At 30.6% G+C, this 18,924-nt stretch overlaps 1 long non-coding RNA gene across 1 annotated transcript; it reads left to right on the plus strand.

Moving 5' to 3' along the window:
- The first annotated feature begins 840 nt into the window (after positions 1-840).
- On the plus strand, positions 841-10,691 carry LOC114195570 (uncharacterized). Its single transcript, XR_003606511.2, has 2 exons — positions 841-968; positions 10,503-10,691. It is a non-coding gene; the product is annotated as an uncharacterized LOC114195570 (long non-coding RNA).
- The last annotated feature ends 8,233 nt before the right edge of the window (positions 10,692-18,924 follow it).

Below are 18,924 nucleotides of genomic sequence, written 5' to 3' on the forward strand. Positions count from 1 at the left end.
CAAGAAGGATTACATGAATAATACTATGGAAAAGAAACTCTAAAAATTTTCAACAAGTATATCACCGATGATAGTGATACAAGGTGTGTCTAACATTATATTGTTTTGCAGGAGTTATAGGTTTTTTTGAGGTTTAGAGTTACGTTTTGCTTGAATCAAACGACAAAAAGAGATGTTGAAAAAATCTTGTACTATTTTTGGGGTTTATGTTGAAAAAATGAGGAAAAATGGGATGTACTATTTTTTTTTTGTAACTTTCCTTCTTAACATGTACATAAATACAATAAAAATCAACATATAATATAATAATAATAAAAAAATTAATGATATTAGGTTTTACGATTAATAATAGTAATATATTAAATAATTGTACACATCAATCAAATCTTGTATAGACTTTTATAGTTTCTTTTTTCATTTTTTTTCATCTGTATCTTAATTAAAAAAATCTCACACATTTTTTTCCTTCAAACTTACTCATTTTTACTCTTTCAAATCCACTCTCTCATTCAAACTTTATACTATTATGACATATACATGTTTTTTTAGAAGGATTAAAATATCTCAAGTAATTATTTATTTATTCGATCTCTATTGCCGATAATATATATAAAAGAATACTCGTTTTTGTTATTGTTTTCAGTGAAATAAAAAAACGCAAAAGAAATATACCGTACTGACAAACAAAAGTATTAAAATATAACGAACTTATATTTAATATTTGAAAACTAGGTAACGGCATTATACTTTATGTTATATTCTTCAGTAAAATAAAAGGACGCAGAAGAAATATACCGTACTGACAAACACAAGTATTAAAAATATAAGGAATTTATATTTAATATTTGAAAACTAGGTAACGGCATTATCAAACCCTCCTAGGGTTTACCGTCGCGCTCCTCTGTATATAAGTAAAAGCAAAACTCCTCAATCGCAAGGGAAGGTTCTCGATTTTCCAAACGGCGACGGTAATTGATTCTTCATCTCACTTCTTGCCTTCATTTTCTTTAAATTTTCCATTACATATTTGATAGTATTCTCTCAATAAAGGCTATAGAATTACGCTCTGTATGTCCGTACTTTTTCGTTTAGGGTTCATTTTGGATCTCACAGTTGAGATATTTTCTACGTCTTTTCATTTAATAGTGTATTTTAATCAGCAATATCGTTTTTTCATTTTGCTGCAATTCAAGTTCCGAAACCTAAATCATCTTTACAGCGAGTTTGTTCTTTATATACGCCTTTCTCGTGTCTGAGGATGACGATAGTGTTTTCACATTCATGGCACAATGTTTTCTCAAGGAATGAAATGGATTGCACATTCCTTGTGCATTTGGTGCCAATGGTACATTTCACATTATCTTCTGATTGTAATATAAGCACATATTGGATAGAAAATTCATTTTAGCACACATTGATTCTTGAAATATAAGCATTGTCTTCCTTGGCTTTATTCAATAATGAAAATACAGTGCTGAAAATATTGATTTTTTGTAGTTAGTCAGCCTTTTTTACTGTTGTAAATCTGGAAAATGTTCACACATTTCCTGTATAATTTTTCTTATAGAGTATGAGTTAGATTCATTCTAGCATATACTTCTAATCATATGAGCATTGCTATCCTCCTTGGTTGTTTTCATTAGCCTTGAGGGGTTAATTAATGAAAATAATGCTTAAAATAAAGATTTTTCGGAGTTAGTCAGGCTTCTTGTGCTGTTCCATATGTGCTTGGAGTTTGGAATATACTCCCACATTTCATAATATTTTCTTTCACAGCATTTGTATATTTTTCTCACATTTTATCTCTTAATGCTAAAATCTGGAACAATTTTCGAACATAAAGTTCGAAGTTTCTATTGGTTAAGTATGGTTGAGAAATGGTAGTTCTGTCATTGAAAATTGTCTTCTATACAAATTATTTAGTTCTCATAAATTTGAATTAATGTAAAGTGTTATTTTCACTTGTTTGAACTATCTTTTAGGTTTTTTTCTATTATAAGCAAATTGTGTTGGCTCTACACCTTTTATGAAGAAATCGTCCACCTCCATAACATTTTTCTTAATTTAAAAGAATCAAACGGTCAAATGAAGAAATCATATGAGGACATATGATTTTAGACCTGAAACTGAGTGAGGAGAAAACACTTTTGCTTTATAATCAATTACATATGTTACGATTACCGATGTGTGTGTATTTTGTGATTTTAGGTTATGTAATTGAGATTTTTTTATTGAAATGGTTTATTAAATTACCGATATAGACATTTTAAAAAACAATTACATAAATAGGTGAAGTTGTGCTCATTGGACCCATATATTTTCTTTCAAATTTTTTTATAAACTTATGTTGAAATCTTAAAGTATTTTTCTAAAAGATTTTTCCAAAAAAAATATGTTTTCTTAAAATTTTATAGTGATTATATATTTCTTTTTTATAGATTTTTTTACTTTGAAATATTTTGCTAATAAACTATAAATAATATTTTTGATTTCTTATATGAATATATTTTGAAACTCTTTAGTTTAGTTTATTATTTAAAATTATTTATTTAAATAAATAAATATGTATATTTTTAATTTTAATGTACTTATCAAATTATTAAGTAAATAGTATTATATGATTTTAATAATAAATAAAATTATTCATCAAATTATTAATAAATCTGAAATTAAAATTAAAATTATTGAAATTATATAATAATAATTTTTTATTTAATTTTATTAATATATTAAAACTAAAAATATAATATTTTTTTGTTAAAAAAATAAATTTAGTTAACATTTAAAATAAATTTATCTAAAAATTTCAAAATAAAAACTATTTTCACATAAAATTAAAAAAAATAACAATTTTTTAAATACTATAGAAGAAATTAAAAACATTGTTTTAATTCTTTAGTTAAATTATTAACAAATATTTCAAAGTAAAAAATGTATATAAAAGAAAAAACTACTTATACGAGTGTGAAACACATTTATAAAATAGTAAAAATAACATATCAACAACTTAGCAACATAGAGAGAATAAAAACTCTTTATATTAGTTAAAGAGGAAAATTACACTCATTTCGCACATAATTTTTCACCTTATATTAGGAGTCGTTCCTTGTAACCGATTACCAAATAGGTGTGATCGATTACAGGAATTCAGAATCATAAAATACATATTACAAAACAAAAACGTCTTTTTCCCACATGATTTTAAGTCTAAAAACGTGTGCCTCCAACATGATTTCTTTATTTGATCGTTTGACTCTCTGAAATTAAGAAAAATATCATTAGGGTGGACAATTTTTTCATAAAAAAAAATTTGGGAACAACACGATTTGCCTACTTTCGTAATTTTGTTTTTTAAATCTGTCTATTACCGTAATTAGATATGCATATTTGCCTATGATAGAAAAAAAAAAAAAACATATGTTCCAACATTTTTTTGACCTTTGCCTTATCAAAAAATGTTTTTTAATGACAATTGACATTGAAAATAGTTAACAATGATAATTTAAGAATCATTGTTGATATAGATTGTTGCAAGGGTGTTCCTTCTTTCCCCTTTTAATATAGAGGGCATCAAAACCCTTCCTATGTGACACCACTAAAATAAGGCCACGTATGTGAGAGTAATGGTTGAAATTCAAAGTAGTATTTGACTAAATGATTTGGACAGAAGGGCAAATTGGGTCGGAGGAGTCAGACTAATTCGAAAATTTTTCGTCATCTTCTTCGTGGAGTTTGCAAAAAGAAACATCAATCATCTCTCGTTAACCTCTCATTGCAATTAGTGTCTACAGTGGATTCTCTTCCTCTCACTTCATTCATGTTTTTATTTTTGATTCAATGCATTTTTTTAGGAATCCATCTTCCACTACAAGAATTTAGGTAAATAGCGTTGGCCAAAATCCGACACTAACAGGCCAAAGTCGACACAAATTTATAATTATTGTCGATTCAGTATCGGCATGCTAACCACGATAAAACTTTGGTGGCTAATTTAGATGTGTCGGCCAACAGACGCAAATTGCAATATAATAACATCATCCCGGTGACACAAATATGTTTGGTTAAATGAGCTTAGCATTGGCCAAGGGACACTATTAGAGTGGGCCATACGACGATAATAGCAAATAATAATTTAAAACCGGTTGTTAAGTGTGTGGGCTAACAGACGCTTTATATTAAATGATGTGTGGACTAGCTGACAGTAATAGTAGATAATTAAAAATGCATTATGAATGTGTGGGCTAGGGGATGCTTAAAAATTTAAATTGTTAAAGGATGCGTGGGTTAGCCGACGCAAATTGCGAGGGCTACACAACATTACTATAGCTACTCACGACAAGTCCAGTTCCTTTTGTTCTCAACCCAAATTTTACCTGCAAGCATGATCACTATCACATAATCAATATAATCTCAGTTATCCATTCATAAGTCATTTTAATTAGAATCAATAGTTAATTAAACTACTTACATCCTTCATTGAGTCATAGATATCAAATTAGGATGCATATAAGTTTATAAAACCTAAGTAAGTGGATAATGCACCAAAGTGTAAAGAGTTCAAGTCATAATTTGTTTACAATGTTCACCATACAAAAAAGCCTATTAACTAAAACTGGAAAATAAAGCTGAGGAAGTTGAAGTCATGGTCACTCAGCTTTACAAAAAGTCCATTGAATATAGTACCTTTGAAATGAAAAATCAATATGTAAGACATAAATATATAAAACATACAAACAATTGTACACCCTCTAATTAAGAACCACAACTTGTAGAAAAGGCTATAAAAAAATTAACTTTAACAAAGTTGTAATCTGCATCAAATACTGAAATTTAGCTAGGACAAAGTTATAATATGATTTACCTCATGAAGTCCATGTTCAAGGGATGGGTTGATCACCCAATAAAGGATCATAATGTGTATGCACGTGACTGGTACCCGTTGAAGATAGGGATGGCAATATGGGCCTAGCCCGCAGGCCTGCAAAGAAAACGCGGGTCGAGCCAGGATGATTAACCCGTAGGCCCGCATTGACCCTACCTGCAATGACCCGTGACCTGTGCGGGCTGGCCCGTGACCTATGCGGGCTGGCCCGTGACCTGCGCGGGTTGGCCCGTTGACCCACATAAGCTATTTTAGTGTAACCCTAACCTAAAAAAATCAATTCTCTTCTCTCTTTCTCTGCTATCTTCACACACCACACAAGTCACGACTCACAACAACCACTACTGCTCTTCCAATTTGTAGTCGCTGATCCAGTGTTGACCATCGCCGACCTGCACGCCGCTGGTCCACCGCACCAGAGCGACATGACTCGCGTCACCACCTCCACCGATTTATTTCTCTTCTCTCGTTGTTGCCTCCATTGTCGTAGGACAGACCCATCTGTTTCTCTTCTCTCCCTACTGCCTCTATCACACCGGCGTGACAATGTTGCTGCCTCCATCGCACCGGCGTGACGCTGCTACCTCCGTCTGGACACCATTCCAGCCTTTCCCGTCTCTCGAACTCGAACGCGTTGATGATGACTCACGACCACCCATCACGATTGAAGGCTAGAACACATCTCTTTCGTTGAATCCGTCACGATTGACGGTAAATTGAGGGGGATTTTGCTGGAGCAGGGTTTTTCGAAATTGAGAGTTATGGCAGCAACTTGTTAATTCAATTGCTTTGAAATTGTATCCTGAATTGGTTTCCTGTTTTCTGAATTTGTGGTTGAATGATTTAGTGCTTGTTGTTTTGGTGTTGTGCTGGTTTTGATTTGTTTTTTGATGTTGTTATCTGCTTCCTCGCATCACCACCACCTCTATAGGGCATTTCTACCCCAAAGTATGCAGGCCAACCCATAGGCCCACAGGCCAAGCTATCTGTAGGACGGGCCGTGTGTTCCAGCTCGAGAAATGTGTGCGGGGCGGGCCTGTCCAACCCACAAGATGTGGGCTTCATGCGGGGTGGGCCTAAACGGGCCAGCCCATCCCGTATTGCCATCTCTAGTTGAAGAGTCTGTAGTATGTCTTTCCAACACCAATGCTAATTGTCGCTTCATCAACTTCATTTCTTCTTCCATCATCGCACATTTCTTATTTGTTTCAACCAAGCCTTCAGATGTTGCAATAGCCTTCTCATCAACTGCAATAGCTCTCTAAGTGGCTTGTCTTACTTCTTCACGAAGTCTCTCTGCCTCTTGCAACTGTTTTTGCGTAGGAAGAATTGCGCGGGATATTGTTAAAGGTTGAGTAAGGGATGACACACCATCATGAATGTTGGCAGCAAAGTCTGTGGTGCCATAAACTCTACCTCTATTCTTCCCTCCATCAACATCTTTCCAGCATTCCATCTTAGTAGTTGTTGTAGATTCTGCAGAACTATCAGATTCTTTATCCCACATACGTTGCAAATATGCTTCCTATTCAATCATAATATTTGAAAAGTGTTAGAATTAAATAGAAAAAAATAAAAATAAGTCGAGTAATGAAACATACATAGGTTTCACATGCACGTGCATGTGTAATAGCAATTTGTAATCTATAAACTCAAAAATCTTAAAATAAACTATATTCCAATTTAAGTTTTCTTTTAAAATGTGTTTATTATTTAGTATTATATGGTATGAATGAAAGATTGTTTTTTTAAATTAACTTCTCATTTATACGCTTCTATCGTTCTGTATATAAATAAAAAAATTATTCCATAACTTTAGAACAAAAATTTGGACACCAAACTCTAAAATATTAAAGTAGTATTAGAAAAAAATAAGATACTAATTAAAACTACTAACTAAAAAAGATACCGCACATCCCATTCACAAATCAAATACTTGCACTAAGTGTTCAAAAATCAAATTAAAACTAAACCACTTTCTTTCATACCATCAAAGCAAAGTATTAGTGGTCAGTATATTCTTTCCTTTAAATCTTAAGCAACATTTACTTCATATCTCATCAAAAACCATTTGCTCATAAAGAAACAAGTAATATGTTGCAGTTGCAGGTTCGAGAGAGTCTTGATAGACAAGACTTTAGCTCGTGCCCATTTCAAGGTCTCTCATAGTAGAGATTCAGATGAACACTAATTACAAAAACATAACCCTTCTTTCAAAAATAAAGATTACAGGATGCAAACTAACAACAGAAAGAGTATCTTTTATTTTTGTTTACAGTGACTCACCTAAGTGGTTTGTGATGCTGACAAAGAGAATGGTTTGTGAATGATTCTGATATTTGTTTAAGCAATAACCATTCCTGCACATATTCAAAGCCATTATGCACATGCGTTGAATGCCACATTCACAAATCAATTACCAACAACTTATGATTTGGCCAAATACCGGTAAAATAAAATAGATTCATCATACTACTAAGAAGAATATAGCAGAATGCATCGTTAACTTTTTGAGTATCTCATGTAGCAAACACACTTCAAACATTCAAACATACTTCATATATCCAATGTGGCAAAAAAAAATTAATAGAATACCAATGAATTAATAGAATCCCTCACCCTTGCGGTCTACACCACCAACACTCCAACACTACAGGGCCACCACTTCGACACTACAACAACCCCTTTTTTCAATTGGCCTCCCATCACCTCGCCTTCGCTTAGGTAGATAAAAATAGCTATAACATGGGGTATTCAAATGGAAAAATAGCTGCCAAACATTTCGGAAACAATTATTCAATCAATTGGGAAACTAATTTCTTCAAATGATAAATATATTCAAATATGAGGGATTAGAACTCATTAGTTCATTTCATAGAGAATGCGAGAAAAACATCAAAGCCACCATCTCCCTTTCGATGCTCATTACTCACCTCCTTTAGCACCAAAGAAACACTGAAGAGAACACGAATATGAACCCACCATGTCTTTCGGGCCCAACAGCCGACAACTTCACCACGTCTTCAGGGTCGATCCCGCCGCTCTTCACTAACCACAACTCACGAGGACCGAAGTGGTTTTCCGTTGAGCGCCGATTAAAGAGGAGACTAAAACTTTCCGGGTGGAGGGATTGAAAATGAGAAAGGAGATGAAGCAAAATGAGTGGAGAGAAAGAAACTCTCTACGCGCGAGAACGAAAACGAAGAGTTAAAATTTAGTAAAGTGAAAATAGGCAATTGGTAAAGTTAAAATTTATCTCACTTTTTCACCTACTTCTTTAAGCGTCGACCAACCCACTCTCCCTTCTAAAAAATAATATATATTTTTTTAACTTTGGCCAAGTCATCTTCACAAAATTAATTTTTTATTTTATTTTTATTAAATTGCATCGCCTAACTCACGCTACTGATTGCGTCCCTTAGCCCTCCCTACTATCTTGATCTATTTTTCCATTAAAAATAGGATAAGAGTGTTGGTCAACCCACTATATTCTTTAATAATAATTTTTTTTTTTTTTTACTTTACTCTAAGCCATCTTTGCAAAATTATTTTTCCTTTTTTTTTTTGCTAACTTGCGTCGACTAACTGATGCTATCGATTGCGGCTTAATCTATCCTTTTCCATTACTTTCACAAAATAAGATAAAAGCGTCCCTCGGGTGATGCTAGTCTAAAATACAATTGTGTTCCCTAACTATTGCTCTAAAATTTATATTTTTTAATACGTTTTTTTTAATATTGAGTAACTAGCGTCCCTTGAGGGACACTAAGGGTGATTATCAAGAGTTGCATAGCCCACGCTAAACTTAACATTTTATTTTGTGACTCTTAGTCGTCATTATTTTTTATTCTAATAGCATGCATGATAAAGCCGACCCTAATATTTCGACTCTAATTGCTTGAATTCTTGTAATGTTCTGTGCCTTGAGAATAATATTTTCGCTTTTATTCATTCATGCAAGCTTGGGATTGCTGCTTCAATATTTACCTACATGCCTTCACATTTCAGCCACCTCTTTATGTGAACAAATTAGGTTTTTAAGATGCAAATAGTTTCTGATTACTCTTAATTTCATCTCATTACCTGAAGCAACTTTGACGAAACTGAATCATTATTGGGAGACTAGCAGTTTTGTAACATCCAATATATATATATATATATATATATATATATATATATATATATATATATATATATATATATAATAAAATAAAATTTATACCACAATATTTTTTTAGTATGTTAACACCTAAAAGTTAATGATAGATTACTTTTCATATATTGTAGTTATACTATTTATCTTCATTATTTCTGACATTACAAAATAAAATCCTAATAATCATATTATATGCACTATTAACAATTTTTTTTTTGTGATCAAGTCAATATATTTTAAAGAAACCATATTTAAGATCTTCATTGACAAAACATTTTATGCAAAACGTTGATAGTACTTATAATATCTACTAGCTGTAAATTTACAAAATAAATGGTACTTATAGATAATAATTCTTTACCAACAAATTATATGATTGTTGAATATTCTATATATTATTGAAACTAATAATACAAAAAATTATGAATATACGTTTAATAATAATCGATATATGAATTTATATACAAAAGTTTGAGTAAATGCAAAATGAATAAATGAAAAGCGGGTCACAATCAAATGCAAAATCTTTTATCCTTTCAATGTGAAAAAATCTAGGATTGGATGTTGAGAACTAATGAAATCAGAATAGTATAGGAATTAAGTTAATTAAGAATCAAACTAGAAGTAATGATTACCTAATATAGTATAAATAGGGGTGGGGTAAGAGAAATAGAGAGCGAAAGAGAAGCTGGAAGAAAAAAACAACAAAGAGAAGCTTTTGTGTGGATCCATTGAAAGAGAGAGAGAGATTACAACAACGAAGAAATTTTTTTATCACAGTCTCCATACAACCTTGGTCTGTTTTTCATAGTAACTAAGGTAATGGAAGGACACATTTATCATTTTATCTTTTTACGATGATTATTTTTTTTATCTCTATATTTACCTTAAGTGAGGTGTCCCTAACCCCATTCTAATTTATATTTAGTTCTCGTTCATATTTATTTATATTCATCTCCAGTTATGCATTGGTCCTATTTATTCAATTTATATTTATTCTCATTTACTTATTTACATTTATCTCCAGTTCCGTACTGGTCCTTTGTATTTATTTTTATTTATTTTAACTATTCATTGATCCTATCTATTTATTTATATAATTATATGGTTTAATATTGAAATAAAATTTATGATAAATAAAGTTTTGATTATTGTAGTTGGAGGTATGACCTTGGGGATTTAAACGAGTTAGTATTACTCAAGATAGTGAACTAATTTATTCTGACTAGTCACTACAAAATTAATCAATATCTTTATAAAAGTATAATAAAAATCCAGTTTATGGATTTGGGAGAATTTTCATTTCATTTTATTTTATTATGATATGTTTTTTTTATGTGATATTTGTCTCACTTCCCTATTTTATGATTGTATGGGAAAAACAAAATTTTATAACATTATCATAGATGGCTGCTCCCAACATGCCTGATCCCTTGTTCGTCGACATTGTGGTTGTTTTTCTAGGAAATGCATGGCAAACCAATGTAGTGAATAATTCTAAATCTTCAGGGAACGAGAAACTCTACCATTACTTTTCTCTCTGCTCCGAATGCACCGATTGTCATCGAAGGACAAATCAGAGTTACCTTTTATTTACCCAAACAGTCCAAGGGAACCCTATCCATAACTTTTTCCCTCTACCTGTTTGAAAGCCAGTATATGAGGGAAAAACTGTAAATAAATAATATTTTTCCCCTTCTAGTGTAGGAAATTCAAATGTACTAAACGATGTAGATATAAGATGCATACAATACTGTAAATGTGTGTGTGTGTGTGTATATATATATATGTATATATATGTGAATATTTTAAGTATAATTAGATATTATCGTATAATTTTGCCTTTAAATTTTATAATTATATTGTAGAAAATAATAATAATTAAATGAATAGTAAATTTTTTTTTGTCACATTAGATGGTATCAGAGCAACGTTTCATGCGAGATCTGTGAAATGTGCTCATTATATATATTTTTTTACTAACTCATACAATTCTAGATGGCAAACATTAGAAGGAACAATGAATTAACTGAAGCAATGCAAGCTATCCGAGACATGGTTGCTACTCTAATGAGGAATCAAAGACCTGAAAGAAACCCTGAATCACAAGGTTTAGTTGAATTTAGGAGAAACAAACCCGCACAATTTTCTGGAGGATATGATCCAGAAAAAGCTGAATTATGGATTAAGGAGATGGAAAAAATATTTTGAGTTATGAATTGTGCTGACAACCAAAAGGTGAATTATGTTGTGTTTATGTTAATAGGAGAAGCTCAATATTGGTGGGATGGTAACAGGAGATTACTTGAAGGAGGAAGAATAATTATTACTTGGGGTGTTTTTAGAACAAAGTTTTTAGAGAAATATTCCCCTAATGATGTGAGGAGAGCAAAAGAAATAGAATTTATGCAGTTGAAGCAAGGAAGTATGATAGTAGGGGAATATGCTTCCAAGTTTAAAGAATTAGGAAAATACTCTACTTTCTTTTATCACCCAGAGGAAAGGATGAAATGTATAAAATTTGAAAATGGACTTAGGGATGAATTGAGAAAAACAGTAGGAATATTAGAAATTGTTGATTTTCCTACGGTTATTCACAAGTGTAGATTTTTGGAAGATTTTGAGAACAACCAAAGTATCAAACCAAAGTATTTTGGACCCCAGACAAATAAAAATAAGCGTATTAAGGGAAAACCTTACAATCGCCCACAATGGAGGACTCAATCCAACCCATCTTCATCAGAAAATTCTACTAGACCTGTATATGATCATATCAGATGCTTTAAATGCGGACAAGGTCATCCTGCTAAAGATTGTCATCTTAAGGAACCAGTCTGTTTCAAATGTGGGAAACTTGGTCAGCTATTCTCAACAGAAGCCACATTTCAATCCAGCTGCAACCAAGACAAGACCAACGACAACAGGAAGAGTGTACACCATGACTAAAGCTGAAGCTGCTGAAAACCATGATCTAATTCAAGGTATGTGTTTTATTAAAGGAAAAAATTTAAATGTACTGTATGAATCAGGTGCAACTCACTCATTCATTTTCAATTATTGTGCTCAACATCTTAATATGTCGTTCTCTTTTCTAAAACTAGTTTGGTTGTTTCAACTCCCACAAATGACTCGGTAATTACCAATAAAGTTTGTTTAGACTGTCCACTGTTCATTGAGAATAGAAAATTCCTTGTAAATTTAATATGTTTACCTTTGTCTCAATTAGATGTAATCTTAGGTATGGGCTGGTTATCTTTTAATCAAGTCCTTTTGAATTGTGCTGAGAAATCAGTAATATTTCCAAACTCTGAGAATCTTTTAAAATCACCTACCAATTCAAAAAGTGAGCCTTTAAAGAATGAAATTCAAGGGTACTTGTTATTATCTTCTATGGAAATAAAAGAGGAAGTTGAGTTGAAAAATATAACAGTTGTTCAAAATTTTCCTGAAGTCTTTCCCAATGATATTTCTGGTTTACCACCCAACAGAGAAATTAAATTTTCCATAGATTTGATGCTTAGAGTTGGACCAATCTCTATTGCACCATATAGGATGTCACCCTCTGAATTAGCAGAATTGAAGAAACAATTAGAAGAGTTACTTGAAAAACAGTTCATTCGTCCTAGTGTGTCACCTTGGGGAGCCCCAGTTTTGTTAGTTAAAAAGAAAGATGGAAGTTTTAGGTTTTGCATAGATTACCGTCAATTAAATAAATTCACTATAAAGAATAAATACCCTCTTCCTAGAATAGATGACTTGATGGACCAATTGAGAGGAGCCTCTGTATTTTCTAAGATAGATTTAAGGCCGAGATATCATCAAATTAGAGTAAAAGTAGAAGACATACAAAAAACTGCTTTCATAACTAGGTATGGCCATTATGAATATCAAGTGATGCCTTTTGGTGTGACCAATGCTCCTGCAATATTTATGGATTATATGAATAAGATCTTCCATCCCTTTTTAGATCAATTTGTAGTTGTTTTTATAGATGACATTCTTATTTACTCTAAGACTCTTGAGAAACATGAGGAACACCTTCGGATTGTCTTGCAAATCTTGAAAGAAAAGAAATTGTATGCTAAATTGTCTAAGTGTGAATTCTGGTTAGAGGAAGTAAAATTTTTAGGACATGTGATTTCCAATAAGGGAGTGTTAGTGGATTCGACCAAAGTAGAAGCAGTTTTACAATGGGAACCACCAAAAACAGTGACTAAGATTCACAGTTTTCTCGGTTTGGCAGGATATTATAGGAGATTCATTGAGGGATTTTCTAAAGTAGCTATGCATTTAACCCAACTCACAAAAAAAGGCCAAGCTTTTGTGTGGACAGAAAAATGTGAGAATAGTTTTCAAGAACTCAAGAAAAGATTAACCACTTATCCTGTTTTAGCATTACCTGATCCTACTGGACACTTTGTTATATTTTGTGATGCTTCTAAAATGGGATTAGGTTGTGTTCTTATGCAAGATAGAAGGGTAGTGGCGTATAGTTCTAGGCAACTAAGAACACATGAGAAAAATTACCTAACCCATGATCTAGAACTAGCTACCATTGTTTTTGCACTTAAGATATGGAGACATTATGTTTATGGTGGTAAGTTCGAAGTTTTTAGTGATCATAAGAGTCTCAAATACTTGTTTGACCAAAAGGAATTAAATATGAGACAAAGGAGATGGATGAAATTTCTAAAAGACTATGATTTTGAATTACATTACCATCCAGGAAAGGCAAATATAGTGGCAGATGCTTTAAGTAGAAAATCTTTGCATGTCTCTTCACTAATGATTCATGAGATAAATTTGTTAGAAAAATTTAGAGACATGAATCTGTCGGTCACCCTAAGCCATGATAAAATGCAATTAAACTCCATTCAGATCACTAATAATTTACAAAAGCAAATCCATGAGGCACAAGAAAGTGATGAGTTCATTAATAAGAAAAAGAAATTGATAGGTCAAAGGGGTGGGGAGAATTTTGGCATAGATAAAACTGGAACTTTGAGATTTAAGAACAGGATGTGTGTACCCGATAATGAGGAAATTAAGGAAATGATTCTAGAAGAAGCACATAAAAGCAAATTAAGCATACATCCGGGCACAAAAAAAATGTATCAAGATCTCAAGAAAATGTTTTGGTCGCCCAAAATGAAAAAGGAAGTGGCACAATACGTAGCAAAATGTCTAGTTTGTGAAAAAGCTAAAATAGAACACCAAAAGCCAGCATGAATGCTACAATCCTTAGATATACCTGAATGGAAATGGGATAGTATAGTAATGGATTTTGTAGTTGGCCTCCCACGAACCATTCAAAAATTTGATTCCATATGGGTTATCGTGGATAGGTTAACAAAGTCTGCTCATTTCTTACCCATTAACATTAGGTATTCATTGGAAAAATTGACTGAATTGTACATAAAAGAAATTGTTAGGTTACATGGAGTTCCAATAAGTATTATATCTGATAGGGACCCTAGATTTACTTCAAAATTTTGGGGAAGTTTACATCAAGCCTTAGGTACCAAGCTTCACCTTAGCTCAGCTTATCATCCCCAAACTGATGGACAATCTGAAAGAACCATTCAATCTTTGGAAGATTTGCTGAGAGCTTATGTGTTAGAAAATTCTGATAGTTGGGATTGATACCTACCCTTGATTGAGTTCACTTATAACAATAGCTTCCATTCCAGCATAGGTATGGCACCCTATGAAGCATTATATGGAAGGAAATGTAAAACACCTTTGTGTTGGTTTGAGACCAGTGAGAATTCAGTATTAGGTCCTGACATGATTCAACAAACAACCGAGAAAATCAAAATGATTAGGGAAAAATTGAGAACAACTCAGAGTAGACAAAAAAGTTATGCTGTCAAGAAAATACGACCTCTTGAATTTCAAGAAGGTGATCATGTATTCTTGAATGTAACACCAACCACTAGAATTGGTAGAGTGATGAAATCAAAGAAACTCACTCCCTCGTTCATTGGTCCTTGCCAAATTCTTAAAATAATAGGTCATGTTGCTTATCAAATTTGTGTACCCTTGTTGCTTTCCAACCTTCATAATGTTTTTCATGCGTCTCAATTAAGAAAATATATTTCTGACCCAAGTCATGTGATAAGACCTGATACAGTACAATTAAAGAATAACCTTACATTTGACGCAATACTTGTACAAATTATGGACAAGAAGGTCAAAGAATTGAGAGGCAGACAGATCCCTCTAGTGAAGGTCATGTGGAATGAAGCTAATGGAGATATTACATGGAAATTAGAAGAGAAAATAACAAACCTTTACCCTTATTTATTTAAAAAATAAATAAATAATTAAATAATTAAATAATTTTTAGGGCAAAATTTATGTATCAGGAGAAGAAAATGTAACATCCAATATATATATATATATATATATATATATATATATATATATATATATATATATAAAATAAAATTATACCACAATATTTTTTTTAGTATGTTAACACCTAAAAGTTAATGATAGATTACTTTTCATATATTGTAGTTATACTATTTATCTTCATTATTTCTAACATTACAAAATAAAATCCCAATAATCATATTATATACACTATTAACAAATTATTATTATTTTTTTGTGATCAAGTCAATATATTTTAAACAAACCATATTTAAGATCTTCATTGACAAAACATTTTATGCAAAACGTTGATAGTACTTATAATATCTGCTAGCTGTAAATTTACAAAATAAATGGTACTGATGGGTAATAACTCTTTACCAACAAATTATATGATAGTTGAATATTCTATATATTATTGAAACTAATAATACAATAAATTATGAATATACGTTTAATAATAACCGGTATATGAATTTATATACAAAAGTTTGAATAAATGCAAAATGAATAAATGAAAAGCGGGTCACAATCAAATGCAAAATCTTGGAAAACAAAGTGTTAGTAAATAGAGATGGCAAATAAACCCGTGCCCGTGGGTATCACCCGAACCCGTCCCCGTTTTGACGGGAAATCCCCGCTTTGACTGGGTATGGGTATGGGTATGGGTAATACCCGAAATTTTCAACTGGGGATGGGGATGGGAATATATATATATATACCCGCCCAAATACCCGTCCCCGCTTAAATTACTAAACTATTTATAATTTATTAAATAATCTAAAAAATATATATAAATAAATAATATATTTACACATAAAATATAATACAATATAATATAATATAATATAATATAGTATATATACATATAAATAAAATATACTTATATATATATATATATATATATATATATATATATATATATTTACACATATACATGTAATATAATATAATATAATATAATATAATATAATATAATATACATATAATATATATACATAATAATATAATATAATATATATAATATATACGTATAAAACAAATTAATCATTTAACTAGTGAGATCTTTTATAAACAAATTTATAACATTACAAATTTATAAAAATTTAAAAGAAATATATATATATATATATATATATATATATATATATAAATAAAAGCATAAAATATCTACGCATATACATATAATATATATACATAATAATATAATATATATTATTATATTTATATTATTATATAATATAATATAATATATACTTAAAATAAATATATATCTATAAATATATATATATATATATATATATAAACATAAAATATCCACACATATAATATATATACATAGTAATAATAATATAATATATAATATAATATATATAAATAATTATATATATATATATATATATATATATATATATAAACATAAGATATCCACACATATAATATATATATACATAGTAATATAATATAATATAATATAATATAATATAATATATATATATATATATATATATATATATATATATATAACATATTTCTCATTCTCTTTGTTTTTTGTTATATAACATATTGGCAATTGCTTCAGTTTTAGATCCAAGGTACAAGATGGACACATGTTAGAATATTATTTTTATAAATTGTATGGTAATGATTTTGATCTGAAACTTAGTAGGATTCGTCAAATGTGCTATGATTTGGTTTTGGAATATCAATCAAAAAAGAATGAAACTTCTTCTTATAGAGCTACATCATTGGAGTTGGGAAAGGATGTTGATAATGATGCGAATGAATTTTTAGAGTTTATGGCAAAAAAGAAAAAATCTAGAACTACAATTATGAAAACAGAGTTGGATTATTACTTGGAAGAAGATAATTTGCCGGTTACACAAGAATTTGATATCCTATCATGGTGGAAAACAAATGGGTTAAAGTTTCCAACCCTTCAAGCAATTGCAAGGGATGTTTTAGCTATTCCAATAACAACTGTAACTTCTGAATCTGCTTTTAGTACTGGTGGTCAGATATTAACTTCTCACCGTAGTCGACTTCATCATATTACTATAGAGGCTTTGATGTGTACAAGAAGTTGGATATGGAACTCAAACCATCTAGGTAAGTTACTCAAATTTATTAATATTTTTTGTTAGTATTTTTTGTGAATTCTCATCTAATATTCTACATTTGGTGTTTGTAGGTGTTAAAAAATTAAAAGGAAAAGATGTTCTCATGAGTGAAAATGAATCTGATGAAGAAGGTACATTATATTCTAGTAATTAAAATTTTCAATTTCAATTATTATATCATATCTAATTTTTCATTTTTTTTCTATGTGTAGGTGGATCGAATGCAAATGAAACCACTGATCATTTGTAAAATTAATAAATATTTTGGTTATTATAAAATTTTAGTAATGTGTAATTTTTTAGCTTTTATATAATTATTTGAATTTTATTTAGTTGTTATTTGATACTTTAATTTGAGATTTATACTATTATAATATTTTTCTTAATATTTGACATCATGAAAATCAAAAAGAGTATGTTATTTTAATATTGAATATTTTGATAGTATCATGATTCCGTTGGTGTGATTTTTAAATTTTTTTTATAAAAAATATTTAATTGATATATGGAACAATAAAAAATGGGTATGGGTATGGGTATAAGAAAATACCCATTACCCGGTGGAGATGGGGATGGGTCAAAAGTTGTATACCCGTTGGGTTTGGGGATGGGGATGGGGATGAATTTTTATTATGGGGATGGGGATGGGATCATGATACCCGTACCCGCCCCGCCCCGTTGCCATCCCTATTAGTGAATTGAATAACAAATGAATGACAACGTTATTATCGTATCTAATAAGAATTAAAAGAAAAGAATATATATAGAAATCAGAATAGTATAGAAACTAAGTTAATTAAGAATCAAACTAGAAGTAATGATTACCTAATATAGTATAAATTGGGGTGGGGTAAGAGAAATAGAGAGCAAAAGAGAAGCTGGAAGAAAAAAAAAACTGAGAGAAGCTTTTGTGTGGATCCATTGAAAGAGAGAGAGAGATTACAACAACGAAGAATTTTTTTTATCACAGTCTCCATACAACCTTGGTCTGTTTTCCATAGTAACTAAGGTAAGGGAATGAGACATTTATCATTTTATCTTTTTACGATGATTATTTTTATTTTTATCTCTATATTTACCTTAAGTGAGGTGTCTCTAACCTCATTCTAATTTATATTTAGTTCTCGTTCATATTTATTTATATTCATCTCTAGTTATGCATTGGTCCTATTTATTCAATTTATATTTATTCTCATTTACTTATTTACATTTATCTCCAGTTCCGTACTGGTCCTTTGTATTTATTTATATTTATTTTAACTATTCATTGATCCTATCTATTTATTTATATAATTGTATGGTTTAATATTGAAATAAAATTTATGATAAATAAAGATTTGATTATTGTAGTTGGAGGTATGACCTTGGGGATTTAAACAAGTTAGTAT

The sequence above is a fragment of the Vigna unguiculata genome, chromosome 8 (genome assembly GCF_037176805.1).
Source record: "Vigna unguiculata cultivar grain cowpea cultivar isolate G323 ecotype 2 chromosome 8, ASM3717680v1, whole genome shotgun sequence".
Classification (NCBI taxonomy): domain Eukaryota; kingdom Viridiplantae; phylum Streptophyta; class Magnoliopsida; order Fabales; family Fabaceae; genus Vigna; species Vigna unguiculata.